At 39.5% G+C, this 26,806-nt stretch overlaps 1 protein-coding gene across 21 annotated transcripts in view; it reads right to left on the bottom strand.

The window, feature by feature from the left end:
* The window catches only part of ADGRL2 (adhesion G protein-coupled receptor L2), a 179,634-nt gene extending 153,315 nt beyond the window's left edge, over positions 1-26,319 (bottom strand). For 7 of the 21 annotated variants that reach the window (XM_037404640.1, XM_037404644.1, XM_037404651.1 and 4 more), the window contains exon 1: positions 6,531-7,330. The gene's annotated coding sequence lies outside the window, so the exon portion shown is untranslated. Of the gene's footprint in view, positions 1-6,530; positions 7,334-26,295 lie in introns of those variants that run through there. The other 14 variants (XM_037404630.1, XM_037404633.1, XM_037404641.1 and 11 more) reach the window with 5 other exon arrangements.
* Positions 26,320-26,806: the final 487 nt, after the last annotated feature.

Below are 26,806 nucleotides of genomic sequence, written 5' to 3'. Positions count from 1 at the left end.
GGCCAAAACAGGCAGACCTACATCCTACCATATTTGTATGAGGAAATGGCGTAAGACAAATTTCCTATGACAAAACACTGCATTACATTAAAAGGAAAACATTCTTAATATTGTATCTACGTAAGAAACCCAAATAGCTTCTTATCAGCTATGACTAGATTTTCTATGAAGCTAGCTATTTTCAGTATTGAAATACAGACATTGACACTTAAATCTTTTTGTGTAAATGTTAGTGTTTATAATGTGGTCCTCAGAGATTAAGATTAGGTGGAAAAAAAACACAAAACACACAACCACGACAGGCCCTATTTTTCTCAGTCCATGATCACTTGTCAAGCCATGATTAATGCTGTGCTCTGTAGAGGGAGACATTACATCTAGGCTACAACAGACCTAAATTTTACCCTAAGGCAGAAGCCTGATTCAAACATCTCTATTCAAAGTGACATTTGTCCTCTCTTTTCAACCAGTTTCCTCTGAAATTCCAGTAAACTGACTTTGTGACCTACAAATGGTCCATTGATTCTAACTTGTCCTGTTGCCTGTCCTTGTGGCAAAGTTAGTTTTGGTGACTGAATGAAGCAAGATGTTATGCATTCAAGAAAAATACAGGAGCAGAGTCCATTAGGTGCTCTATTAAATGCTCAGTTGGACACCAGCAACTAGGATTTATGGCTACAAGGATTCCACCTTACACAGAAGAGCTAAAGATAAATACTGAGGTCAATATTAAAAATCAGAAAATAGTTTTATATTCAGAAGTAACAATGGCCTTCATATTCTAAGGTGATGAGCAAAGATACTTTTTATTTTTTTTTATTACAGACAAGAACACGGGCATCGTCAGGGCCACCCTGAAAAGTAATTACATTTTATCTCCTGCCTTTCACTCTGAAATGTCTGCTAAGGTATTTACATTTGTCTGTTACAAGAACAACAAGCTAGACAGGAGAAAAAACTAGTTGTGATCACTTATCTCAAGTAAATACTATTTCTCCAGTGAATGGTATTATTCCATCTATTTTATAAAGTTATTGTTAGATCTTCCGATTATCTGTAACTGCTATTGTAGGAATAAAAATAAGACATGCTTATACCTTATAAAGAAATAGCCGAATAGCAGACCTGGACATGTAGAATAGTAAATATCCTTCTTGCTGAACATAAAAAATGGCAACGTTTGACAATATTAAGCAATTTAAACAGTGCTGGCAAGTTCCTACTAGCCAAGGTAATCTTATTTCTGGTGCTTTTCAGGGTAAATTGATTCCCCTCCTCCCCCTTAGCTGCTCTGATAATTGAACGAATTTATGTAAGTGTGATGGGATTTTACTTAGCAGACAACACACAAAACATTCCCCAAACATGAAGTACATCACTCATAAAACCTATTTTTTTAAATTAAGCAAGCTGTATTTAAACTTGCTTTGTGCTAGGGTAACAATCAATAGCATTTTGTTGGGGACTGCACTCCACCTCCAGGTATTAAGCACTGTGCTTGCTTCAGTCAGGCTGCAATGTTTTTGATTATCATGCCTTTCTAAATAATCTGGGTAAACAGCAGGCTAGAGTAAATTGAATCACTACAATACCGTATGAAAATCAAAAAGAAAGAAATCATGACATATGCAGATTACATAATCTTCTGAAACCCATAAAATAATCCATTTAATGTAATGATCCATAACCTGGAGATGCTATGATTTGGCATTTGAAGGTTGGGTTGTTTGTTGGGTTTCTTTTCCTAAGGAATCAATTTCTGGTCAGCTACCTATTTGTATCTAGAGAATGCTGTAAGACTTTAACATTCAGTAAGTATATTTCTATAACTACATCGCTTATAGAAAGAGACACAATCTTCAAAGCCTGTGCTGTAGAAATACATCTCTGTACACTACAGGTTGAAAAAAACATGAACTCCAAGAAAATGATCTATTGAAAAGGGCTTTAAGCCTGTCATCTTTCACCTTTTAAATGAAGACGGTTAGAAAGAATCATATTTGTTAAATAAAGACTGGAAGTATTTTCTAAACCAGGTATATATGCACATTAAATTGCAAGTTACCGATATTCCACCTACTACTTTTATTTTAAGAACTGTTGGAAACAGAATGCAGCTATCTTTGAAAACTATTTAAATATTAAACATGATTGTGAAGAGTATCAAGAATGGCCTTAAAATAGCTTTTCCTTTTTCCAGTTTTCTTGACATCAGATTATAACTATGATGGTTTAAATCTTTTACTTGTTTCAAATTGAGGGTTTTAAAAAAATAACAGACAGCTTTTAAATTTAAAAGCTGCACATAAATACTTTAAAAGGTGAATTTCTTGCGATTTCAAATCGCTTTTGTACATCACAAACATCAATCCTAAAAAATGCTTCGAAAGAGTCTTTTTAACATGACATCTCCAAGTAACATGCCTGACTATAAATTTCACTAGCCTGCACTCTAAAGTATATTGCTTTATAACTGACTGCTTGTCTACCTATGCATTAATACGATTTCAATTATATACCAGACGCAGTTTAACTTCTTCTCTTGCAGCTGACCAGGTAAAATCATTAATCATTGCTTCCAGTCCTTGTATTATCAGTCATCCACAGATATTCCTCAGTGGAAATGCAGAGGAGACATAAAGCATTTTTTGATATAAAATATCTCCAAGTGGTTATTTGTAGTTTTTTCTTCATCATTATTATTATTATTAGGCATGGTGCTACCCTCAGCAAGAGCCATACTAGAAGTTAACAGTATTTTCTTCCATGTATGTCAACATCTTAGGCGGACACAGGATGAGCAAGGGCTTGGAAATACATAAAACTTTTTTGACTGGTAAAATTCCTTAAAACTTATGATTATGTTTCTACCTCTCTAAACATTAAACAATTATTTATACTGGATGGGTATTATTATTTGTATGAATTTGTGACACACGATATAGAAATGTATTGCAAATGTAACTTTGATAAATATTTTGCCTAACTTCTCTTTCCAACAGCCTTAAGTGAAAATGATGGACCTTTCTACGAAGCTGTCATTCAAGACTGTAGCATTTTTTCTTCATCATAACTACCTCCATTTAAAAGACATAAATCAAAATGTCATGTCTATATATTGCATTTTAAGAAATAAAAATCATCATATTAGGACGTATTATTAACCATAAAGACTACAAACTCTTAAGACTACACTACCCTGCTTATTTAAATTTTAATAAGGTGCTTCCTTACTACAAACTAGAATTCTTGAGTAACCCCCTTTCCTGACTTTATGCATTAAAAGCAGTAAGAGATAAATAAAACATTGAGAAAGCTTCAGCAGCGATCAAATAAGAACTAACTAAGCAAACTTTGGGTCTTTTTAAAGCTCTCCTCTTGCTCATTTGAAGAAGGGAAACACCCAGAAGTCTGGTGTTAATGTCTCTGCTGATTGTGAAAATTGCAGCAATAAAAACTCCAACTGCTTGTCTTAAATTAAGACTTGCAAGACTACATGTGAGATCTGTATCTTTACATTAGTTTTTATAACGTTTCGAAGTTTGGTTGCTTGCTTTGATGTTGGTCTATTAATGAGCAGGGGAGCCAAAAGCCAGAAAATAATGTTCACTGGAAATTCTCAAGTCAAAATCTGAAGTAATTGGTTTGTTCTACCCCACATGATTCAATATCCTGATTCCCCCAACTACCAGCTCCCTGAGCTATCTGAACGTCTATGCTTTTTTGCTGTTGCCAACACATAGTAACCCACAGTGATTGAAAATGGCAGCTGAAGTGCTGCTGCAGCACATTAATTTTTCTCTAAGTGGTCCAATTTTGTCATCTGGATGTTGAAAATCTTCTTTCCACTAAATGTTTTTTATATATACCTTTAGAGATTTGCCGAATTTGAGGTTGCCATCATACAAACCGAAAAGCAACATTTGCAAGACAATTTTTAGATTATCCCTAATAGCTGAAAGAAAGCACCTTCTTTATAGCACTCTACATTCAAAGCACACTAGTTAACAGTAACTTAAGTGTGATAATGGCAATTACATCAATATGTTCCTTTTATACCACCAAAAGGTACTACTTCAGACAGCTGAAGACATTAGGTAAATAAACTGCTGGAAATTACCTGGAAAGTAATGACACACGATTTTAGGACCACTAAAAAAATGGTCGTGTCCACTTAAGAACAACAGAAATCTATAAAAGTTATTTAATTAACTGCACGGGGTTTGCCAGACATACCATATACACTCAGTTCTTTCATTAAATGAAAGGAAATTGAAGCATGAGTGAAGACGACCTACTCTAAAGGCACATCACTTTCATGGCTTAGAAAAAGCCACCACACACACACCCCAAACCATCAAATGAAGAACCGGAAGAAAAAAAACAAACAAAAAACCCCAAAAAGATAAACAGACCAAACACTACATACCAAGCACTTAAACCAACTTTTTAAAAACACAAAATTTATGTTTTAGTACCTGCATCATTCAAGTAAAAGGTTTGGAAGGACAGCATTGGCAAGGAAGGGATAGAAAGTTCTTTTTTTTGCCCGAGATATACACCAGAACACAGTCCCCAAGAAACATCTGGTCCCTGGAAAAGGTCCCAACTTATTGACAGGTAAGTGGATTTTGCTTGGCTTTTGGGTTGCCAGATTATGAACACTGATTTGCAAAGCTAATAAAAGGGCAGGCCGGGCCACATCCCCTTTCAGGCTCAAGGAAATAGTAACAAAAGACTAAAAACCTGCAAATACGTAGTCGTGTAAAACAACTTACAATGGAATAGATGTTCTACACAGCCACCAGAACAGCACTCCATACTTGGTTTCAAATTGTTTATTACAGGGTAATACTAACCGCAAATTAGGTTATCTTTGTAAACACTCTATCCCTGATTAAATGAGATTACAAGAATCACTCATTTTCACTTTTTTTCTAGAACAGAAAGGACATGGAAGCATATGGCCGCTGGCGTTCAAAACTTCTTCTACAACTCTCCATAAAAATATCTATTATTCCAGCCTACCCACCCATGAAGGAGGGAAGCGTATTTGTTTCAAAGGTCTGGAATCGATAGGTCTTTCATTACAAGATTGCATTTGTTTTCCGAAGTAATTAGAAGGTGCTCCCCACCCAGCCCCCGCACAGCACCGTGCGGGCCGTGCCCAGCGCGCTGGCGCGGGGGAAGGGGCTTCCCAAGCCCCCCTGGCGAGGGGAGGGGGGCGGCAGGAGCCACGCAGCCCTGCCCGGCGGAAAAGGTCACTTTTTCCCCTCGGAACAAGCCATTAATCAATGGAGTGTAATTGTCCCAGCGCTCGCAAGGGCTCTGCAGCGATGGGACCTTGTTTTTCGCTCGCACAATTGCCAAACAGCGAAAGTTGAGAAACATAGCCCGCATCCACCTCCCCATTTTACCCCTTTACAATTCCCTCTGCCCTTTGGGCCTCTGCTGGGAAGCAAATGGAAGACAAGCTGAAGTTTTCTCAATTGAGCCGGAGCCGAGAAACCTTTGATATGCTAATACCCTCCTTCAAACGGTAAGAATTCACACTTGCATTAATTCAAACAATTTCTGCGGAATGATGCGAAATGGCACCTCTTTTCGTGGCAAAGCAACAAAAGGAGGGAGCCGGGGCGTCTGAGGAAACCAAACAGCGGAACATTTGTTGTGCGCCCCCCCACACCCCACCCCGCACCGGGCAGCGCCGTGCCGGGAGACCCGCACCTGAGCACCGGCGGGTCCCGGTGCGACAAGCCACCGTCGAAGCCCAGCAGTGCTAGCGCAGACTAACAAGGAGATGTTATTTTTAGAGCCAGACACAGCAACTGAGGCTCATGACACACTCTTGTTTTCTGTCTCCAGATGGCCCCAGATTTCTACATGTGAAAATAAATAGAGATAAAATTAAAAAAAAAAAAAAAAAAAAAAAAAAAGTTGTTCTCACTCCGCAGCCGACAAAGGGCAATTTACTGCTCTCCCCGAGGCCACCCCCCGCCCCGCACAGGCCGGTGGGCAGCCGCGGGGCCGAGTTACAAAAATAAACCCGCAACAGGTAATTATTTACCGAACGGATGCAACTTTCCCCGCTGCGCACTGCGCGCCGGGGAGCGCCGCGCCGAGCCGAGCGGCGGCCGGGCCTGCTCCGCGGGTCACCCCGGCCCCAAGGCGGGGCGGGCAGCGGCCGGGGGCCGCACAGACCCGCCGCGGCTGCCGCAGGCCCCTCCGCAGGGGTGGGGGTGGGGGGGCGGCCTGCGGGGGGGCGGCTCCGCGCGGGCGGACAGCGGCCGTGCGGGTCGGCGGCGCCGCGCTGCTGCCGCCCCAGGGCCGCGGCCTCGGCGAGGGGCGCGCCCCGGCTCCGGCGGGGGCCGGCGGGCGAGCGGGGGTGGGCAGAGGCCTCGGGCACCGGCAGACAAGGCAGACCCCGAAGTAAGCGTTTCCCCGCCGGCGGCTCGGTGGCGACCGGCCGAAGTGGGGAGCGGGCGCCGTACGAAACGAGCGGCGCGGCTGCAGCGCGGGGCTCCGCTTACCTCTGTCTGGGAGCCGAAGGCGGGCCGGGATCTCTCGCCCCGGCGGGACCCGGGAGCCGGGTGACCCCGCCGAGCGCAGGGCTGCGGGGGAGCGCGGCGGAGTTAGTCCCGGGGCTCCGGCGGCGGAGCGGGGAGCGGGCGGGCGAGCGCCGGGCTCGGGCGGGGAGCGGGCGGCAGCTGGCTCTGCGGCGCGGCGGGCCGGGGCAGCGCAGACCAGAAGGCGGCTTCTCCTCCAAGCAGCCAGCCGGGAGGCTTCTCTGGGGCTAAGTCAACATTTTCCTGCAGTTTCCGACACTCCGCTCCGCACGAAACGCACGATGCAGCCAGGCTCCCGCCCGCACGCACGAAAATAATAAATTAAATTTAAAAAAAAACGAAATGGAGGGGACGACGGGCGCAGCGCGCAGTGTGTGCCCAGCCTTCGGAGTCCTTTCTGTGCAACGATCGGGAGGCGATGCCAGCAGCGGGAGTAGCGGGGAACAACTCGAAAATGTTACAATGGACCCCCCCTCCTCTGTGTCTCTGTCGCTCGCACCGACTAGATTTACATCTCCCGGGATGACATTCTGGCCTCTGGCGGGGTGCGGGTCCGGCCCCTCCTCGGATTTTCTCCTCTTCCTCCCGGTGCTGCTGCCCCGCCAGCGACTGGAGGCCGGCCGCTGAGCTAGTAACGCGCGCAGCAATGGGAAAAACGCAATACATACACACACACAAAAAAAAATCCCAATGAATTGTATCGCAGCCTCCTTTTTGCTCATGCACCTCTCCGTGTGTGACTGGGGATTGCGAAGTCCTGACACAGACTCTCCGCCGGCGCTGAACTGGAGTCACCTCCAGCCTCCTCCCCCTCCAATCTCCACCCCCTCTCCCTCCGCTCCCCACCCCTGGGCTCAGCTAATCATATAAACATATTATCACGTAGAGCAGCACCGACGAAGGACAATTTTTCCTCCCCCCCCCCCCCCCCCCCGCGCACCCTCCTCCCTTTCTTCCAGCTGGGGGGGTGAAGGCTAACAGCAAACGCCCGGCCGCTCGGCACCACAGGCCGAGCCGATGGGCTGCGCGCCAGCGCTGCCCGCTCCCCGCTCCATCGCCGCGGCTGCCGCGGGGCGCGCACCGACGCGGAGCCGCCCGCCCGCCGCCGCGGAGCCGCCGGGCGCCCCTGCCCGGCGCCTCGGGCCCCGGCGCTCGCCGGGCCTGGGGCCCTCGGGCCTGCCGCCCCCCCTCACGCTTCCCGGCGGCTGCCGGCGCGCCGCAGGCCGGCAGGCGTCTCCGCGGCACTTTCTCCTTGGCCGTACCCTTGCCGCGCCACCCGCGCACCGCCACCGCGCACCCCAACTTGTGCGCCGGGCCCTGCTCAGGTGCTGCCGGGCCGGGCCAACGCGCTGCACCCACCGTGCGTGCTCCCCCCCGGCGTCTGCACCCAAAAATAATTCACCGGGCGGCGCGCCCAGCGGGCCAGAGCAGGCGAGGGGCGGGAGGCAGGGGGCTCCCGGCTCCCGGAGGCTTCCAGGGCTCTTTCGGCCCCTTCCCCGCCTTTCCCCGCACGGAGGCTGCCCGGCGCCCACCTGCCCAGCCACCTCCTTGCGCCGCTCCGCCCGCCCGCCCGCAGCAGCCGGCAGGGACGGCGCTGCTAAGCACCGCGCTGCGCTGGGGAAAGCGTGTCAGGACAGGGTAAACGGCACTTGGAAACGATTTAAAGGATACTGAGTTGACTCATTCCTGCGCTCAGATACAAAACGCAGAGTAGTAGCGCTGTTGCGTTTCTTTGCAAAAATCTGCTCTTAGAAACCAAGGTTTGGGACTGTTGGCAGGCTTTTTCGGTCTGTTCCTCCGCCCCCCCCCCCCCCCCGTGTTGATGCAAAATACTGAGGATCCGCGCTGACCTTTCAGGCTTCGCAACATGCCCAGTCCCCAGCTCTCAAGGTCAGGCAGAAGCAGCTGGGCATTAGGCAGGGCCGGTGGGCGCGGCGGGCGGGGGCGCGGCCGGGGCGAGGGCCGGGCTGCGCGGCCGCGGGGAGGGACCGAGGTGCGGCCCCGGCCTGGCAGCGCCCCCCTGCCCCCGCCGCCCTTTGGGGCTTTTTTTAGCCGCCCCCTCCCTCCCCTGGCTGCGGCGCTGGGATGAAATCCGCTGGGCTGCGCCTGCCCGCAGCGTGGCACGCACGGCAGGGGACCAATGGGGCCCCATCGGCTCTGCCGGGTCCAAAGCACGTTGGCGATTCGGCTCGGATCCCCCACACCACTGCAGGAAATCGGGATCGTTGCCTTTGTTAATGGCAAAGATTTACTTTTTAACATAATTACCTCGACTGCTCTGCATACCTGTGCAATTAACGTTCCTGCTTAGCAAAATGCAATGTGTATGAAGAGGGACGTGACACGGTTAAAAGGAAACTGGATCTATCAGCCCTTGCGACCTGAAGTGTTAGTGGGGAGGATAGCCTTGGCCCAGGCCTCTGTGAGAGCACATTAAACTTTCAACAGCACTAGCAATAATCCCAGGGATTAGTACTGAAAAATCACCGCAAGATGGGCATGCCATAGCCTCACTGACCTTCCCCGCTGACCGTGCCTGTGGAGGGGACCGGGAATGGGGAGAGCACTCCCAGGCTTGTGGGCCCGGAGAGGTTGCTCGGCCATGGCGGGCGGCGCATCTTCCTGGGGCTGCTGTCAGTGGGGTTAAACCTGCACGCTGCCTGGCAGCCACGCTCAGCATGCCAGGGCAGGAGATCCTGTGTCCCTGTGATAGTTTGTACCTACTATATATAGTTAAAATATAGGTTACTGTGAGAGCAAAATGTAGAAAAGAGCAGGTTCTCTATTTTCTCCCTAGTTCTTTAAGTCCTTTGTGTACCCCTAGTATAGCTAACTGCCCTGTCTTACTGAAAATATCCTCATAAATATCTCTATAAACCCTTAATAACCTCTTACGCATTTCTAATGGAATTAAATCATACAGGTATTTTAATGTGTTATATTAGAAACTGATTTTCATTGAAAGGGTTGGATGCATCTGTTATGGAAACATGCTTCTTTAAAAGAGGGTCACAGAAATAGAAAGACATACATATTGATTGGCTATCATTTTACCAGAGTTTTAAAACATATCATTAACAAATCCTACTTTTTTCTTTTTTTTTTTTTTTAATGTCACATAAATGTAATTGCAGATAAGCAGTGATAGCCTGGAAGTAACAGCCTTTTGCTTAGTTGATGAGAGCAGGGTTTAGCCACAAAACAGTTGAGAGTACAAGAATTACATAGGGTTGGCAGTTTCCCTTTGAGAGGGTGTGAGAGAGAGGAATTCTTCTATTTCGAGCAAAATGTCTGTTGGTTTCTGTAGAAATTTTTTACCCACAAAAAGATTGAAAAGAACTGCAGAACTAGGCCTTGTGTTAATATTTGCTGAAGTGGAAGTGAATTCACCTATGTGGATTCAACGGCAGGACTGAGGTTTATTTTCCCCCTTTTCATCAAAAACTTCTGGAATCATATTTCTTTCTACATGCAGAAATTGAGTTTTACAACTGTAAGTTTTACAGCTCCAAGTTGTAAAACTGATTTTTAAACAATTGGGAAAAATGCAGACAGAGACCTTTCAGCCATTGTTTCGAAAACACATGCTCCCATTAATTCTCATTAAATGTGGATTAAGATATGAGAATACCTGGCAGAGGTGTATGTTACTTTGGCAAGTAAAATAGTATTATTCAAGTGATTAATTTTGCTTCACATGAAACAGCATCTGTTTCTTTAGAACAGGAAAATTGTAGACACATACACCCATGGCATACTTGAATCTCATCCTTTAGTTTTTACCCGGCCACAATTATTGCAAGATTTGCATATTAATACATAAAAAAGAATTATAACAAATCAAGTTTCTTTTCACCATTAAAGCTGCCTATTTACTTTTTGCCATATCCCTATAAAATGTGTATCTCATTCCATACATACTCCCCAAGTAAGTACAGACAAGTAGATTTTCCTTTAAAACCTTGCTTTGCTGCAACAGTGCAAAATAGCTAGCTTGAAAACACTGTGAGAACTCTTATAAGCTTAGCAAAATAATTTGATAGTATTTTATTTGACCCTTTTACTAATGTTAAATTTTTGTTTTCATGTATGTTCTGTGTATTGCTCTCAAATTGCTTTGGTGAAACTGCTGGATCATGTCCTTGAAAAAATAAAAGCAAATTCATAGTAAATTTTTAAATAATCACAAGAACTGTGTATCAATTAGCATTTCTAGGGCCAACATGTAGGACACTGAGAACTGGAAAAAATTTCACTGTCAGCTTGTACTTGAAGAAGATGCATCTGATAAAGATGATTTAACTTGCAGAAAAAAATTGGCCAAATTATGAAGTCTGTAATACAAACTTGCAGACTCAACTAGAGGTTTTCTGCCATAGAATTGCAGTTTACATCTGCCTATTTTTAAAAAGGTTAATTTAAACGTTTAAATATCTTGATAAATAATATTTTGTATTGCCGTAAGTGTCAGTTCTCCCATGAGAAATGGTTTACACAGATTTTATGCAACCTATTTCTTTATTACTGGAGTTTTATGACTGAACTTTAAATACTAGCAACTGACATTTCCTCCCTATCTGTGCATACCCTGTTGAATAGCGTATCAATGAACTTATAATTAGATATTAGTTGTAATGTTGTTAGACATAATGTTAGCAAAGACTGACAGAAGAGGTTGTATGTATGTAGTGCAGTAGCATCAGCTAAAGTTGGTGTGATATAAAGATGCGGTTTAATTGGTACAGCATAAAGACATGGGGGTTTTTCCATGGTACGTGGAAAAGTAACAAAACATTACATGATTTTACCATTTCAACACAAAACTGAAAAGTCAAAATTTTGGGTTTTTTTATTTAGGAAAACCCCCAATTAATTTTGTGGACAAATTTATATAAATAAAGTGTGAATGATACAACCCATAAAAGAAAATATCCAGTGTATTGTCTTAAAAGTTTGGAAAAATATCTTGACAATTACCAGTCTTTTAAACTAAGTAATTGATTTTAGTGTCGCTTGGGAAAAAAATGAAACCCATCAATAAAAGAAGAGAATTCTGCAGCTGTTCCTAACAAATAAATGTAACATGAATTTGCATTTTACATAGTTTACTTCAGTAATCAGTTTTAATAACTCATAATCTATATCATTATTTAAGAAATGACAAAATCACTGACTTACTCATAACACTTGGTAATTGTTTTTAAAAATAAATTCTACACATGACTAAGGAAACACCCATTTCCATTTGCTTTATGTTAAATCAACATCTAACCACTCATGGTGATTTCATTCAAAGAAAACAGAAGGAACACATTAGCTGTGTGGTTAAAGAGATTGATGGGCTTCAAAGATTTTAACCATGGATGGTTTTTTCCCAACTGTAGAAACTCATGTTTTTAATTTAAATAGCTTCAAGAAAATGAAGATAATTTCATTCAACAAAGCTGTTGTTTCTTGTTTCTTAGACAGAAATTAATTTGATTTTGGTTAATTAAGTAACATTAGAAACAACCTTGTTCAGAGAAAATGCAGCTAGGAAACAAGAGCATGCGTATGCCATATTAGCTAGGTATTCTGAAACAGAATTGTATCATGCTAATAAATTTTGTATAAAATTAATAAACTATTTTTTAAAATTATAATTAATAATTTTAAGAGATCAATGTGATTTTTACCAGTGACTTTAGATACAGGTTTTTATGTTCATGCTAAGACACTGCAGTTGCCTTTCTACTCTGAAAAGTGAATCTGGGGGAGCTTCAATAACGCTGGAGCTCAGTGTTGTTGAAGAAGTACATTCCTTACTTTGGGCTTTGGGTATTTATGGGTGTATGCTGGTGGAGAAAAGTTTACAGTTTAGTGCTGCAGGCATTTATAAAGGCCAAAGAGTTTTCAAGATTGAGCTGTTAGGAGTCACGTAGCAGAACACGTTTAAAAAGAGACGAGTACAATTCCCTGTTTTCATATGAAAAGCTCAGCACAGAAGCTGAAACGATCATACCAGAAAAGGAACTGCAGTGCTGAGCTTTTGGGGAAAGAGATATGTCATGAGATCCCAATTCTCCAAATAGTTTTGCACATTTCTAGGTTCCCTTTTCTCCAACTGCTGTATCTGCATAGGCATTACTTCTGCATTTCGGCAGCAAATGTTTTTTAAGGAAAGAAGCAAAGCTCAAGAGAATAGTAACAAATTAAATAGATTTTTCTATTTAAAATAAATGTAATTTTGCCTGGCAGGTAGGGAGGTCCTTCTCCTCCTCCCCCTTACACAACTATATTACACAATTTTGCTATGACTTTGCTAAATCTCTGTATCTCTTTCACCTGGTAATTTGCAGCCAGAGAAGTACCCGATATCTCAGACTGGCATATTTGGAGGTCACTGTGTATTCTCACCACCTCTCCTCAGCTCTTGCTACACAGCTGCTTGATATAACATAATGGGAGAAAGACCGGGTGTCTACACTAAACCCCTATACCTCCTATGATTTCCTTTATCAAACTCCAGTTGCAGATCTAGAACTTATACTCATTAGCTTGCTTTTAACTATAATATTACCCAGGTCCTTGGCCACTCTTCTGTTGTTTGTGTGCCGCAAACTGGAAGGTGATGCAAAACAGATGAACAGAAAATGGAGAATTCAAAGGCAAACCATTGTATTTGCAAGTATGAATCCATGAAGGCTTTTCGTTTCTTACCCAAGCATCTAATACAATCGTCCTAGGCACTATTAAAATCCATGTCCTTGATGACATAGGCTAAGATTTAAAGAGATATTAATCTTTATCTGCACAGCTGTACAAACTCATAAAGACTTAGATGCCTACGTTGGGGGTGAGGTTAAATTTACTTTTTTGAGAAGTTATGGGATAAAATACATCAAATTCTTGGACCACCAACCAGAACACAGGCCTCCCCATTCCAATTGATTGCCCAAATCATTGAGCTACAGAGTTGTATTCCCTCTGGTGCTCTCTCTTTCTAGCCCAGTGAATCCTGAATAATTTTCTGCGGGGTGTATGAGTTTAGCAGAAGTGGAGAGTATCTCCATCTCCAGTCAGGCTGTGGGTTAGAGAACTGTTTAGCTGGGGAGAAATACACGTTTGAATCCTTTCAGGCAGAGGAGAGAACTGATCTTGTTTCACACACTTTGGACAAGTCTCTTAACTGCTTGTTGTAGAATAAAGCTACACCTTCAAAAGAAAGTGGTGATTACCACTGGGTTTAGTGACAGGCTAACTGTGTTGTTGCGTGTCAGGTGCCCTTACAGTATGACTGTCACTTTCAACTGCTCAGCTTTGTTTTACAGCTCATTGGCAATGATGTTGGTGCAGAGCTCCTTAGTCTGGTTTATCTTGACCTAAAGCATATTTGGCATGATGAGCATTACCACTGTAGGAAAATTTAATGTAAAACATGGAAGTGCCTTTTGAACAGAGGCATCTTCCCAGGTAGGCAGCATTGAAACAGGGTTTTTTCAACTTAAGAGCTTAAATTCCTTCCGTGTTTCTCTTTAGGAGTCTTGTTGTTGGAATTCTGTACGATGCCTACATGAAAATCTGGTCCATAGTCACAATAATCAAGTTCAGAGATACGGTAGTAGGTTATGAACCAGAAAGAACAGGGTGCTCATGATCAATCAATCAGGAACAGAAAAGAATCTCCCACTGGGACTTCCACACGTCATGATTGTAACTTTCAAATTCCCTTATCAAATGGCAAGGCGTGAGAGCCATATTTGCTTCCAAACTTGCATATTTCAGTTCCCATTTACTGTTTTCCCAGTGTGCTACTAGGTGTTAATCTGTAAGAATAAGTGGGGTTTTTTGTCATTTTCTTTTTTAATTTAGAATACTCAATTGGTACCTTTAATCAAGACAACGTATAAGTTGTGCTTTTTGTACAATTCATCTGGTTCTGCTTCTCAGTTTCCCATCCAACTCTGGAAGTGCTCATAACCTGAGTTGATTGGTTATACTTGCTTTGATTTTGTTTTGGAGTTTAAACCAAGGACTTGGTCCCTTATATTTTTTTATAAGAATGTATTTTTGCCTCTTGGTACTGATTGCCATTGAAATGCCGACAGTTATGTGATTGGCTCCCTCTGGAGCAGATACCAGAGATGCATCATGGATCACTGGTCAGAGGGCCTAGAAACAGCAGCAAATTCAGTCTCCCCCCCTCCCCACCAACTCTTAACATCAGCACTGCTTTGCAATCCATCTCAGCTGGCATGGGCAGAGCATGGAGGGGCATACCCAGATTTGTTTCCAGGCTCACATCTTCTAGTTCACATTTTGTCATGCTTGTGTTACATGCCAGGTGTAACTCTGGCAGCTGTAAGAACAGTCATTTTCCTTCACTGAAACTGCATATAAAAGCCTCTGTTTCAGTAATGATTTGTTATACATTACAAACACCTGCAGCACATGGGAATTAATATCACTAAAGTATAGGGATCAAAGATATTCCACCTTTTTTTCTTTAATTAAACGATCATTTACTTCTGACAGACCTCAATGTTTTTGACAAATAGTATTTGAATCTGATTGAAGGTATGGTTACGCCTTTGTAAAAACACTGCAGTCAGAGAATGATATTACTACCATACTCCTGTTGTGAGGAACATCGATTGACTGCTTAGTACTACTGCTAATTATAAATATTAAAATACAGTCAATAATTAATTAGGATGCTATTCCCTACCTTACTATGAGCACTGGCTACCGTTTGTTGAATAATCAGCACCAAAATATGATCTTTTCGTATTCTATCTGGTAAATCATAGTACTACATTTAATATATCCTTAAGACAACACACTTAAGCTTTTACTGCATGTTTGGAAAGCAAAGTGATAACTCCTTATGCATTTACACAGGAATGGGAGAATTTCCTGCATATGCAACCACCGAATCTTACAGAAGAATAAACCGTAAATGTGCACTGTACCATTGAGGTGCCCAATTTGGCCTTTCTGTTTTCTTTTCCCGTCACCTCTCTATATTGCTACATTGGTTTAATTTGCTTTCTTTAGAATTTTTGTTGATACTAAAATTAATGTGCAAATTCCCTATCAGTTGTATATATTAATGTAATTCCTCTCTCAAATACAGCTCATTGAAATTAGCACTGGTAAAAGGTGAGATACATATTCATACAGTCATTTCCATAAATCCCATTCAGCTTTATGCACCCTAAGCTTTAATGCAAAGCATCTACTACTGCAGGTAATTTTAGCACAAGCAAAACAGCACTTAAGTGACATCTGACTTCCCAAAGACTGGAAGTCTTTTTAATAAACAGATTATTGGAAGAGAAAAAAATTCTATAATAAATTACATTTTTGACATTGTAATTTTTATGAATAAAGATTTACTTTAAATATTCTGCATATCTTAACTTCACTACTTAGTGCAACCCAGTTTTGAGTTTTCAAGGAATTTATTGGTCAAAATTTATCACCTTAGAGTCCATTATCATAGTAAACCTTACAAATTAGACCTTTTATTACAGTGCTGAAGTTGGCAGACCAACTCCATTCTGCCTTGCAACTGAATTCAACTATGTTTTCAAAAAGATTAGTAAATATATGGTAATAGATTTGTTTCCTTTGGGGAAACTAGTGTGTTTACAACCAAAAGTTGAAAACTGTGATGCATTTCTCCAACAAATCGCACACAATTGGTTCTTTGCAAGTCCTATAAATTGTGCATGATGCCAAATTTATGATACAGTGTAATATAGTATAGTGTATTAATCTGTTAATAAACTAAACTTATCAACAAGAATTATAGAAGGAAGCAACTTATAGTGTACACCCTGGACCAAAAAGTAAATTTTATTAAAAAACCTATATACTGAAAACTGATCTATGCAGCACAACATTTTTATCAGTTCTAGTGACAAAAATATCTTTAAAATAGGTTGTAATATGCATATTAAGCCTAATTATTTACTTGGATTATACAACGCTAGCTATAACAGAAGCCATTAGGTCAATATCTGTATAGGTTTGGGAAATTAAGGCATCATCTATTCCTTGTTGTGAAAGACATTTGCTACTAAAAATATAAATAGAAATCTACAAGGTGCAGGTGCAGATTCTACTTAGCAATGCAGCTCTGTTTGTGTAAGTGATGTTTTCCCTAGTAAACAGAGGAGCTGCAAGGTCATGAAACAGACAATGGCACATATCTCTCAGAAAATTATGCTTCACTGTACAGACTTGCAATTTTTATATTTCACTTAGCATAATGCAGCAACACATTGTGACTTATAGCAGTCTCTATTTTTCACAATTTTCCAGTTAATGAAAGTAATGTTTAAATACTCTGAAGTTAGATTATTAACTTCTACAAAATAGAAACAGATGTGTGTCTTAGTATGCCATTAAATTTATGATTTACATAGTATTCTTGAATACAGCTGAGCAGAGGCCAATGATTCTAATTTGCTCTAGATTTACAATAACCTGATCTGGTTTTTGTAAGTACTGAAACACTTTAAACAAAATTAGAAAGCCGTTGTGCTTTGTGTGATTAAAGATGCAATTCCCTTTGGGGTAATGAGAAGAGTTAGAACATGTTTCTTTCTTTATGGATGTTTCTATTATAAACATGAGTACCATATATTATGTATTTTTGTTACTATTTCCTTGTTTTTAATTATAAAATAAACTGATTGAGCTGTACTGGAGTTACACTGAAACAATGCCAAAATCTAGCTAAAGAATGCATACAGAGGTTCATAAAAATCCTTAAAATTCTTCGGAGGGTCTTAAGATCTTGTTAGAAAAATACTAGTTCCTTATAGTCTGCAGAGACCTAAAAATGTCTCTGATTTGAAACTACACAATTTAAAGATCTGCTTGAAAAGCTAACACATTTCTCTACTTATTATAATATGTTAATGCACAAAATTTTACAGGTCAAAGGTTCATAGTGATATACATCTGGAAATATGGGTTTGGTGTATGTAATGGCAGAAATGACAACAGGAATGAGTGTTATAGTTTAAAACACAGGGTATCTATGGGTAGACATAACATGTTGCTGCTCTAAATACTGATTTTTTTTTTAAACAGAGGCAAAATGAGACTAGATATATCTGATAGAAGTAAGTGCCATGAGAGAGGAATACCTTGTGTATGAAGAGTTAAGGCCTGATTCAAAGATTCTGAAAATAGTAAGTCAGGCCATAAAAATGTATGGGTTCAGGGTTAGCTAGAAATTAAGTATTTCCAAATTCTAATCTATGACTCTAAAAAGGATTTCTATTGTGGCCCAAATATATGTCATTCAGCACTGTAATTTACTTTTCACATGGAAAGGTGACGTAGCAATGAAGTGTAAGCATCTGTTTCATAGAGACTTTCTATAATAATTTTTAAGGCTACCTCAACTATTCTTTGCATATTGCTCCCCCAAATATCAAATAGATTTTATGAATGTAGAAGTACTGAACCAGGCCTTTAATTTACATAGTACCTGGAATATTATATTATTTCATGCTTTGTGTTATTAATTTGCTATTTTACATAATGCCTTGAAGATAATATAGGCTGAGTATTATATATTCGTATTGAATCATACTACAATATATGTATTTATATTTATCTTTACCTCTGATGAAATGTTTAATATTATTAATCCTTTCATTTTAATTATATTTAATTAACTATCATTAAAACAGGAGCACTACCTTTTAATAAAAATTTAATCATACATTTACTCATGCACGGGATCAAAACGCTACACACAGATGAGATGTCTTAAAAGTGATTGAATGCATTCAGTTTGTTTGGTCACTCACTCTTGCAGTGCACTTACAGACTGCCATTTGTGCTTTGCTCAAGAGATCTCCAAGGGTAAGCTCCCACCCTCCTGCCATGTTCTTTGACTTGGGATTTCAGTGTTAGACAATTGTACAGGCTGAGCCACAAGCATAGCTCTCAGCCTGTGTGTTGCTCCAAATTCAGCTTTCAGTTTTACCAGTGCACCCCCTGATAGCTATAGCATATGGTCTGTTACAGGTATTTTTGCATTTGGCTGTGGATTGGCGTAATGCAGCACTGGTACAACTTTTGACCCAGGCAGACTGATGTGCACATATTTCATTTTAAGAAAGGATGAGGATCACTATGAATTTTTGCTGGGGCATGTGACAACAGCAACTGGAATGAAAAAACGGTAGGAGAAAAGATTTCCATCATATATGGGAGGCTGAAGTGCATATAACTGGACTAGTTTTGTGGTCTCATGTGAACTTTCTGGGAAATATTTCTATTAAACACATAATTACCCATACAAGCGGCGTTAGGCTGACAACAAGAGATTGGCAAACATATTAACTAATTCAAGTTTAAGTTGTGTCTAGGGAAGAATTAATATTATAGAATTGTTTCCTTCTTGAAAAAATGAATATGTATATGGAATAAATTACTGATAGGAATGAATGGCATCAGGACATTGGAACCTCATACTTACTTTTTTACCTGTAACTTAACATAAGCTGAGGCCCCACTTCTGCAAATGCACAGGTTTAGGTGAGCAAACTTTTGCTGAACCAAGACTGTATCCCCAGTCCTATAAATATGCCTGTTAAATCTTATCAACAATATTAATTTGGAAATCTCAGATATAGGAAAATGTGTCCTCTTTATGTCTTGCATTAAAATTGATGGTGAGTTTTGGAGAAGGAGCTTTTAATTGTTCTGGTAAAGACATATTAACTCACTGAGCCCCAAAGTATGGAATTGTGTTTGCAGCAAACTGTTGCTCAAGGAGCCCTGTGTGACTAACTTGGAGACTGGAAGTAAAAACTGCAGATGAGAATTCCATATGTCTGAGGCAAAGCACCTGAAAGGAAAGCTCACATTTTAATGACAGAGCATGGGATGGCCATTATAGGAATATATTGTATTGATAAAAAGGGAAAACACCTGGTCAACAAAGGTTTTGTAATATTTTTTCATATTAGTTATTTTAAAGTCATATTAAGCTGTCGGAAGACTTTGGTTCATTATGAACACTCTGTTTCTTAAAGATGCTCGGTGAGTCTGGATGTACTTAGCATAATTTATTTTCCAATCGACTCTGAGTTGCCCAGACCTACTTCTATTGAAGTCAACTTTTTTCTTTTTTTTTTTTTTTTTTTTTCAAAGAGAATTAAATCAAGTTTAATTTTTCTTCAAAACCAGACTTGGTTAGATTTCTTAATTGTCAATTTTCTTCAAACAATTGCTTCATGACGTTTTAGAAAAATTGAAAATCCAATAAATGTTGTGATTCCTTATATTAAAGCCCACTCTAAAAACATTTGTTTGGTGCAATTACTTAGCAACTCAGAATAAGTGGGAAGTTCAAACCTGTATTTATATTAGTTTAAAACCTTCATAATGTGATTTAAAATTACCTTATCCCAAAATACATTTAAATCTTAAATGGAACGGTATTTTAAACGTTTCTGTGGCTGTAAGGCTTCATACATTAGACAAATATTAACTAAAAATACAACAGACCCTTTTCTACTCTTTTCTTTGTATTTACTGGAGCTGTTTCATATTAATACTGACATGGGCAAGACAATGCAACAAACTTCAGAGCGATAAGAAGGCCATTTTGCAATGGCTCTTTTGTTGAGCTATGAAGCTGTGTAGAGAAGGGCATATTTTGACTATTCAGTTCCCATCATTCTGATCGCTCTCTACTGCATAAGACTCAGGTCAGAAGGTTTAAGTGTCTAAAATCTATGGGCTGCTTGTTTTCAGAAAAACAATAGTAAAAATCGGCAGGAGAACTTTCCATCTTCTGACAAGACATTTTTTACTTATGCAGAACTGGGCTTTGTTGAAGAGCTTCTGTCTTCATTATTTAATTTCTTTGTGGAGCTTACAGTCAACATGATCCCGTTGAGTTCTTTATTTAATATGTTTCAGAACACAGGACACCTGCTGACTTCTTTAATAACGAGTTGTCCTCAGTTGGCTTGTATGTGAAAACTGTGCAGCAGAGGCAAGTAAAGAATAACCTTAGACATTAAGACTGATTCCATTAAAAAATAAAATAAAACTATGTCCAGGCTCCACACCCAGAGTCCCTAAAATAAATTTGCAGGGGCTTTTCACAGCATGGAATCCAGGCGGATTTTTTTTAATTGAATTCTGTTCTGTGTAAGCGCAGCTCAGTAGAATTCAATTTCTATGTAGGCTCCCAGGAAAGAAATACATGCTAGGTATTTTTATTGGTAATGTTTTGGATTTAATTTCTTAAAGTATTATTTAGATTTGATTGTGGACAGAGTTGCTAGTGTTTACCTTTACACAGTGTCGTGTACCTTTTATTGGAGAAGGGCATCTTTAAAAAAGGATTGGCGAAAGCTCAGAAATTTAACCACGAATAAATTCTGGGGCTTTGTATTGTATTAATAAGGCTCAAACTCTACTTCTTTGTACAAACCCTATGAATTCGATGGAATATCTCCATATTCCCAGTTCAACCTTTATTTTTTGTCCCACTTTAATATATTTTCCCTACTTTGTTGGAAGACTGTTTCACACCTTGTTAGGTGAAGTGTGGGGAAATACTGTTATAGATGACTCAGGGAAGCCCTACAGTCTCAGTTCGTAAGTAAGGGAAGAAACCTTAATAAGATCAATGAGTCATCCTTCTCCTCTGAGTGGATGGTAACTAAAACAGAGAAATCAGGCTTTGACCGATTAGTGTATCTTAACTGGCTCTATTCTGCACTCATTCACATAATTTCTCCCATAATTCTTTCACTTTTGATGAAACAACTTATTTTACTACAACCCATAAAATTCAGATGATGAATAAAAAGTATCTCACAAATGGAAACTACACTCAGCCACTGTTAGCTCACACTCAGGTTGTTTTTCTTAGTCAATAGAATCTTAACAAAATGCTTTTTGCCTTACAACTATGAAGAGAACTGTTGCAAACTGATAAAGCAAGATGTTAAAACAGATAAACTTTTTATTTTGGTTTTTTAATGTTAATCCTTGATTTTCATACAAAGAAATACCCTGAACCAGAGGTTCAGCCTTGTTAATAATTTCATGTTACAATCAATAAATTAACCAGCCTTTATCCACACTTGGTGTGATGTGAAGGATGCTCACCTGATGAAGGAACATGTGCTCCCACCTTGGATTCTGTCACAAAATGTGGACCTAATCCAAAGTATACCTGAATCTGTATTAGAAAACAGAATCTGCCCTGCTCGTGTTTAAATCTACTTCCCTTTTCTTTAAGAGGAAATGTATCAATTTACTATCTTGTCTACTATATATAATCTATATTATCATTATACCTGCCTCTCTATATTCTATATTACATATTACATATTACATGTTATCTATTGCCTATTTGTTATATTGTCAAATAATCTTTAAGTACTGGGTTAGTAAATTATTATGTTTAATTGTGTGGTTTTTATAGATAAGCCTGTTGATATGTGTGTAAGGTTTCTTAATAGTTTCATTAAGTTTGTCAGGAAATTAGGATACGGTAGAGATGTATGTCTTTTTCAAATCTGTCTTGCGACACCTTGTGCACACAACCTCTTTTCAAATTCTCCTTATGAATAACCATTTTGTATGTGCTTAAATCACATTTCAGTTTTCTGTAGACGGTTCTTAATACCTGACATATACCATTGCTAGTTTTGTAAACATGTTTTCACTGTTACTTACAAGAACTGAAACAAATCAACAGCTGATCTGCAGGATGACAGTGGCAAGGACAGCCTGTGCGTATGATTATCAAAGGGTTCAATCAGGGTTGATACTGGACAACGCACAGAGCAAAGGGCAAACCCAACCCAAAGAACTTCATAGTACTGCCTCCGTCTGAAGTTGCACAAGGTTTCCTTTTCAGCCTCGGTGTTGCTCAAGTGTCATGGGAATGGCAGGGGGCAGGGGTGGGGAGCCAGCGCTGAAGGCAGCAGAAGCCTCCCAAGCTGAAGGAAGGCTCACAAACCACCGCAGCTTCAGGCAGGAACGGGTCTGCGGGGCCGTTGCACCCTGTATCTGCCTGCAACCACAATCCACCTACAAGGCGCTGGATGGATTTAGGCCTGAGAATTAACAGAGGCAAAAATATTTGTGAATGCATACCGACTAGGGATTCAGTTGGGCTTTGGGTCTGATTTCATACCAACTGGGAACAGAAGATGTGCAGGTAGCGTGGAGCTGCCCAGGCTGTGAGCCTTAGAGCTTGCCCGTCCCTGCAGCTCCCCGCAGCCAGCTTATCAGGGTGGCCTTCGGGAGGAACACTGCACTCCCCAAAGATTTTTTGTCATAGTCCATCTTCATTTTATTGTAATTCTGTATGGTGCAGCTAAGCTGTTCATAACCAGACAAAATGATATCTATTTTTCCACTTCAGCTCATGTCTCTTCTTCCTGTGCTCCATACAATTATTTTGTAGCACATGAGGAAAAATGTTTATGTTCTGTCTAATTCAGTCTAAATAAAATGTTAAAGGGTGACAATCTCTTTAAACATTACTGATCATTACTTACAAAACTATATTTTAAAATTGTGAAAACAAATGCTTTGACCTTGTGAGCTATGGAAATATTTAAAAAACAAATCTGCTATGCTTTTTTGGCTAATAGTTGTGATTTGCATAGTTGAACCTTGAATGCAGTCATAAATAGCTACAGAATCCAGCTTGGCATAATGCCCAGCAACGTTAGGGTGCCAGACAAAAAATCGGGTCAACCACTTACCAAGTAAGTCATTCTGTCTCAACAAGGTGACGTCTAACAAAGAAGCTACAAGGCTGAAGACAGATAACATATTCAGCTGCTGTTCAGAAAGACAAGAACTTTTCATTTATCAGGATAATCTACTACTTGTAATCAGTACACTGAGTGAACTCCCTCTTGTAAAAAAGAGAAAAGCCCATCAATTGTTTTTGCTAATTAAGATGAATATTATTCCTGTGAAATGAACCAAAAAGTTTTGTGTAACCAGAATCCCAAAAGTGATCTATAATATAAAATAATAATTGCACAGAGTTTTAATTGAGAGGAAAATGAGAACTACTTTTTGTCTTCTTCAGTTTTTAGCCAAGATGGTCTTCCACATTAGTAAGTCTTTTATGTTCTCAGTTGATCTAACATGATTTTCCATATATTAAAAGTTGTGGAATTAAAAATTCATGACAAAATGGTTATATGATGATATATATAATGAAATGCTACCGCTAAATGTTACATATTTAGGAATAATTTGAGGTAAAAGATAATTTATTAACATATATAGAAAAAAGTCCATTTTTAGATTAAAATCTAGATGTTGTGACTGTTCATAGTAATGTGTATTTAATCTTTATTCATTAAACATAGCTAGAGTTAGAAACGAGAGGGAAAGTTATTTTCTTAAAGTGATATTAATTATATTCAACAATTTATTTTCTTCTGTGATATTTATCTTGTTTTTAAGTTTAAAAAAAGCCTTGAAATGTTGAAAGGGAGTAATATGAGGAAGCTCAGTTTCCCATTCCATAAACAAAAGACATCCGACTTGAAAATATATTTATATTTTAATTAATATTTACATAAAGGAAATCCATAATTGGCAAAGTAACCTTGTATTCTGGAGCAAGTCAGGGAAAATTCATTTAGGTGTACATGTTTATACAGACAAGAATTAATTCTTCCCAAAATAGTCTAGTACTGTCTTTGTTGTAGCAACCCTTAAGGTCCAAGCCTTTTGTCCTATCTTCTTTGCTTATAGTGTAAATCACACGGTTGGCCTCAAAATAAAAATAATTTCACTTAACGTGCAAATTTAGAGGTGTAAATTACCTCAAATCAGGATACTGGGTGAATACATTTGTTTTCATGAAAAATGAAATGTTGTGTCTCTCTTCTGCCCTTCCCCCAAGCCTTCTTCACAAGATCAGCCTCAGGCTAAAATGGTTTTAAGTAGACTAAATCTGCTGGTAAACACTTACTTTTGACAATATTATTGCCTAATGAACATTGCAGAAAAGGGTGTATGCAGCCCAAGTGTCTGTCTGTGGCTGCAACCTACAAACGATCCTTGTGCCAAGTACCTACTGCTAATAGGCAAATATACACAAGAGACAGGCCCTTTGATGCTGTAATCCCAAACATACTTAACTGTCACATAGTTAATCTTTTTGATTAAAAATGACTCTCGAGTTCTTCTCGAACATTTTTGTGTTTGTGGATGAAGGAGGTTAAATGTAGTTCTCATGCCTGTTTGGATTGTTTTTTTGTTTGGTTTGTTGTTTTTTTTCCCCAACCCTAGTCCCCCCCGTCCCCCGTCCCCCCCCTTTGTTCAACATGACTTTTCCCTCTCTTTAATCATAGATATGCCCCTGAAGGATCCTCAGCCCTGATACTTCTGAAATTCCCTCTGTTAGCAGGCAGGTCAAAATACATTGCAGACTTTGCCAAAGCAGACCTCATTGTTATTGTCAGAGGACTAGATCTACAAGTCATAAACAAGTATTTCAAAACAGCTTCACCTGCAGGTTTTACTTTCCTAGAAAAAAGTTTCAAAGAACAACTCTGACTTTCCATGTTCATCAGAAATCAAGTCATCATTCTTAAAGTTAATCATAAAACTTGTGGTTTGCTATTGGTTTTTCTTGAACACTGGCAACTTTGATACTGTTTCTATCAAAGACAACAAGAAATCAGTCCCACGTATTTTAAATCTATCATTGTTTTAAGCTCTTATGCATTAAAGTTTGTGAATAATGTCCTTTTTTAAAGGGTCTTGAGTTCCTTTTGGGATTAGAGGGAAGGTCTTTCAAGTGTAACCCTAAGAAGCAGTCACATTTTGAGTCAGAATTTGTGCTCTGATGGGATACTCTTTGAGTAATATTTCTTTCCACTTTAACAGTAGTTTCACTTCATGATGGTCTTCATCATGTTGATTTCAGACTACATTTTTATGTAGTGGGAAAGAATTTTTTTTTTTTTGTAAAGTGAATGCCCAAGACCTGTCGGAAAACATTTCTCCTTAGCAACGTACTCATAGGATTCAGTATAGTTTGCTCAGAAGTGTTATTTTAGGATGACCTTTACACATACAGTATGATGAATTTTTCTTTTTATTTCATTGTAAAGATGTTATGATCAAGGGGAAAAATAAATATTGCCTTTTTCAGCCATAAAAAAAAAGAACGACAAATGAAACCATCTTTTTTAAACAACACAATAGCGTGCAGAAGTGATGTCTACGTTTGGAAACTACATATTTTTAAATTCACAGATACAGCAAAGCCCTAGTGAAACATAAATAAAGACCAATTTTATACATTTCAAATAGTAATGCATGCTATGGGACTCACCCTTTTCCAGCCCAAAGACAAGACATATTTATGTTCTTCACTGATAAAACAACGTATTTGTATTTATGAGAATTTATACATTATAATAAATTGTTAAGAAAAATAAGAAGTTGAGCATGCCAGGGTCAGCAGCATTTCTAAAAAAAGATGTTAAATCCTAACTTATTTTCTTTTGAATAATTAGCATAATGTTCTGCAAATCTTTTCTAGGTAGCTTACAGGATTTGAATATTCAAATATTTTCAGTTGTATAAGCCATATAATTATGAAATTGTTCAGTACAGTTATTTCTCAAGCAATTTGGCAATCTTTTCCTACAAGAATTTACCTTATGTTTTGTGTTATCAGAAACAGAAATAGCTTTCTGCTTACCATTCTGGAAAAGATGGAATTCATCATTCTGCCATAAAGACCCTAGAAAGCAAAGAAAATGTTATTGGTTATTATACTGTTATCTGCAGGGATTCTAGGTGCCAAAAAATGCATCAGCATCAAAACAAAAAATGAAAATATCTGTTCAAATCATAGATCAATATTTTAATGCAGTTCTGAATATACATTACATGTATTTAACAGGTACTGGATTAGAAAAAAGCACAGGCTATTGTGTATATCCATAGTTAGAACTGCATACCAGCTGGAATTTATTTGCATAGTGTTCATAAAATACAGACATAGGATCTTGGCATCCAACTTGTGATTGTGCTTTTGAAAATAAAACCATGGGCTTGCTGTCACTGTTACAGAGTGGGAGAAAACAGGGTAAGGCATGTGCATAAGGGGTTAAGGTGAGAAGAGACAATAATCAATGAAATATTAAAGATTTCCTTCTTAACTCATTAAAAAAATTGTATTATGATTTTCTTAAAAAATCTTTTCACGG

This window comes from Falco rusticolus, chromosome 11 (assembly GCF_015220075.1).
Source record: "Falco rusticolus isolate bFalRus1 chromosome 11, bFalRus1.pri, whole genome shotgun sequence".
NCBI classification, from domain to species: Eukaryota; Metazoa; Chordata; class Aves; order Falconiformes; family Falconidae; genus Falco; species Falco rusticolus.
Note: the sequence above shows the minus strand (reverse complement) of the source record. Positions and strands in the feature narration are given on the sequence as shown.